We start from the raw sequence: 4542 nt of genomic DNA on the forward strand, positions 1-4542 counted from the left end.
TACTTCGCATTCTTAGTTTTTTTTTTTTCTTTTACATCTTCATTCATGGGCGCGTAATGTTGAATTGTAAAGTATGTAAGTAAACGAAGAGAAACTAGTAATATATTTCGCTCGTCGAACTTTTAGACGATTGAAGAAAGTGTGAGCTTTCTATCTCGGAGTTTAGCCTGATTCGCTGCCAAGGCCTCTCTGTCTACCCTCCTCTCTTCCTCCTTCGTCGCTTCTACCTTCTCTCTTCTACCTCTTCGTCGCTCCTCGCCATCTTTCTACCTCCTCCTCTTGGATATCGTGTGCTACACGCTTCCGGCTGACAGTGCGCTTTTTAGGCCTGCGCGCGCGACTCGCGCAATGGACGTCGCAATCCTCTCCCTCCCTTCCTCCTTCTCGCCTTCCTTCCAGCGTGACTCTCGATGAACCACAAATCTCCCCGACAAGCGAAGAGGGTGGAGCCCGTCGCGGACGTTTCATACGAGATCGCGAGGCGTTCATGATACAACGACGACAATGATGATGATGATGACGACAACGACGACGACGGCGACAAGCGAGACGCGTATCTGGGTGTATCAGACTCCATGCACCAAAGGACGGGCGCCATGTCGTCGTTTTCCTCCTCGAGCAACCGACCTATCGATCTTCTTCAGTGGCGTAATGTGTGCGCACAACTATTTGGTAAATATCCTACTCTTTGTCGTCAGATAAGTGAAGGTTGTGTCCGGAACCGAAATATAAACCTAAGCGGTATTTGCGGCCCAAGCGAGAGTGATTGCGTTCAATGAAAAAAGCAGCTTAGCAACTGTTATAAGATTCTTCAGTATAACTGGTTTATACATTTAGATTCAGGAATTGAGAGCAAGAACCAATCATATTAAAGAATCTTACAACAGTTGCAATGCTGGTTTTCTGTGGAACGTAGTTAATTTACATACATTTTTCTTATAATTTCGAAGTATTAACTTCTAGTTTCAAATAGATTAATTGTTTCTGCTTTCTTAAATAAATTTTCTATTCTTTTTTAAATGTTTCACCGCGTTTTAAATGTTAAATCGCGCATTTCGAATATATCTGTTATTATATGTGTAGTAACGAATTATTCTTTTTAATAAACACTCTTTGCAGCACAATAAATAATAAAAGAGTAAAAATAACTTTCTTTTTATTTAAAATTTAATTTATAAATTTCCAAGTCATGTACATTAATTTTATGGTAGTCGAATAATTCGTCGAACAGCTTATAATTTATTTAAAAAATTTTGTTAATTAAAATTATTTGCTTTTAAGAAGTTTGTGACTTTGATGATAAGACATAGAATATACCAATAGCTAAGAAAAAATATTTTACATATTTTTCTTCTATCTTAAAATAAACGTATTACGTCTAAAGATAAATTTAGAAAGTCATTTGAATTTTTTAAATGTGAATTTTCTGTTACTATCTTGGGTTCTAATAGATTATCTTTTAAATTGTAAAAAGTAAATTATTTTAAATGTTATATTTTTTTATTCACTTAAATATGTATATATCCACACACACACACACACACACACACACACACACACACACACTGAATGTTTTAACAAGAAATTGATATATCTAAAATAATTACTGTTTTCCGAAATATTTGATTTTTATGTGAGAAGAATAAATCACATTGTCCCCGTTTTTGTTTTACAGTTTTACATCTTCTATTTATGGTAGTATTTTTTTCTTTTTCTTTCCTCTTCTTTATATAAATTTTACTTCTTCTCTAATCTACGATATATAATTTATAATTTTATGCGTGATATTATAATCTTTTAAGGTTTTATTTTTAGGGATGCATATATTTGAATTATTTAGAAAAAAGTTCCTTAAAATTTTATTTTTAATTTATATAGGACTGATTTTCAAAACTTAAATGTGTAATTTTAGCGCATATGAATAATATTTTTAAAGATTTATATAATTTATAAATACATATTTTTATAAATTTTAGATATTACAATAAATCAGAAATTTTATTAAATATGATATTAATTATAATAATGTCATATTTATTTATTTGTTACATTGTTAAAATGTAATTTTTTTGTGTAAAATGAAAAAAAAAGTGAAATATATAAGAGGTAATTTACGAAATAATTACAAATATAAAATTTGTTAATCAAAATGTCTTATTTATGAATAACATAAACTATATGTATTATATTACAAATTACGTATTATATTACGTTAATATAATTTTTAATATTAATATTATTCTATTATTGTAATTATCGTTTTTATCGTAATTACAAGTTGGCCTTTTGGAGGATATGAAGTGTATATATTTATTTTATTTTATTTTTTTGTTTTTGTAGCCTAAGATACAAGAATGTGAACAACAAGATACAATATATGACAACGAAAAATAATATTTTCGGCACGATGTCGGGTCGAAATGTCAATGTCGGGTAACTCATTATCAATTACGTAATCGTGAGATAACATCATTGCCACGTGGTTTTAACATTGTTCATAAACGAATTAAGAAGATAGATATCGAATTAGATTAAACGCGCAAAGAATAAGTAATTAGTAACGTTTATGCTTGATTTGCATTATTTTGTAATTAAGCGCAACGTTTTAAAAAATTTCTAAAATATCAGTATATAATTTTTGAAAATAACTAGGAACGTGACGTGATATAAATCTAAATTTATAAAAAATATATTTTTTTAAATGTTTTTTAAATTAAATTACTTAAATTAAAACTAGATTATTTAAATGACTGAAACTAAATAAATGTTGCATAATCTTAAAATTTTATTTTTGGAACGTAATAATTTCAAGTAATAATTTCAAAAGAAAATGCATAGTATTTGATAAAATGAAATAATTTCACCTCTGTATTGGGTGAATTTTGCTGGAATAAACGGCGCTCCCAGTACTAATGGCGTGGTGTTTAATTAAATTAACTACGTTATAAAGCAGTTCCCTAAGGTCATTCCCGTGTCATATCATATTTGTTTCATCGCATCATCCTTATTTGTTAGTTTTTTTATTCGTCTTACATATCTCTGAATAAACTAAATTCACATTTCTATTCACGAAAATTTGTATATGACTGTATATACATATAGTGCGTCTAAATTACGTTTCACCTATCCATTTCGAAATAAGAGTCTGAAAACATCAGATATTCAATCTAAATTAGATAGAGATATTCTCATCTTAAATATTATATCTCGCATTGGCTGATTTACATCTACCCTTGGTTAAATATTATAGACGTGCTTAACGACAAAACAGCTGTATTCCACGTGTATAAAAATGTGAAATGTAAAGAGCTTAAAGATAGGTTTTAAACACTTTTTTTTTAGGCTTTTCACGAGTACTTCCTATAAAAAAAGCTACACATTTTCCGGATTATCTTCATGTATAGATCCATTGTTAGAATTAGGAGCAGCCTGACACTAAGCTGCTCCTTTAGGCTTTAGATACTTTAATCAAAAGTCATTATCACTTTGATTGATGTATGAATAGCTAGGTATATACAATGACGAAAGTGTTTAATTGTATAGGCATATATACGACGTTTAATGTACCTTATTCCAGAATATGAATAGTAAGCAGCAATAATATGCTTTTATCCTTCGCCGGATGGAAGAGCAGTAGACTTGCTCGAAACGCGTCGAGAGAGAGAGAGAGAATGAATATGTCGCGTCGAAAAATACGTATAGCGCATGCGCGAGCGTGGATAGTCTGGCGCCAGCAGGTGCGGTTAAATATAGCTTATGCAACGGTATCCTCTCCGCTCGCGCACTCTCTTGGCTCTCTCCGCCTTTTTCTCACTATCTTTCCTTCTCTTTCTCTTTTCCTTCTCCTTCCCCCTTCCCATTTCTTTTTTTCTTTCTCTGCTTGCCGAAAAAAAACGCGTAAATATAATAATAATAATAAATGTGTATAATATAAAATTTTGAAAACTTATCCTAAACGAATCGTTACTACTTTACTGGCATATTTAATTAATCGGAATAATTATAAGCTTTTATTTCAATCAATATAATTTGATTTCTATGAAATTTATATAGATTTGTTCGACAGAAGTGACATAAAGTGCTACTCTGCGTTATTAAATTTCATAAAGATAAAAGATAATGGTATAATAATAATGGCTTTTTTTTTTATTAATATCTTAATGAAATATTCGCGTTTAATTAGATAGCAATAATATATATTCAGCGTATCTTAATAATCATAATTATTTTCATTATTATATTAGAAGGCTAAAAAATATAAACTAATAAAATTAATATGTTTACATTAATAAAACTAAAGCCAAATATCAAAGTTAAAAAAAGTTAATAAGAATAAATTTAAATCCCGATTATTGGAAGAACTATTCTTGGGGATACATGAAGATTTGAGAGATTTGTAACTTTTTTCAAAATGCAATTCTCTAGATTCTTCCGTTTAATATTATTTAATGAGTCGTTATTACTTTTCTTTCGTACATTCATAGCACACGTATGATATTTATAACAAAATGTAAAAATTACAATATATAATTATATATATGT

Source organism: Trachymyrmex septentrionalis, unplaced genomic scaffold (genome assembly GCF_001594115.1).
Source record: "Trachymyrmex septentrionalis isolate Tsep2-gDNA-1 unplaced genomic scaffold, Tsep1.0 scaffold44, whole genome shotgun sequence".
NCBI lineage: Eukaryota > Metazoa > Arthropoda > Insecta > Hymenoptera > Formicidae > Trachymyrmex > Trachymyrmex septentrionalis.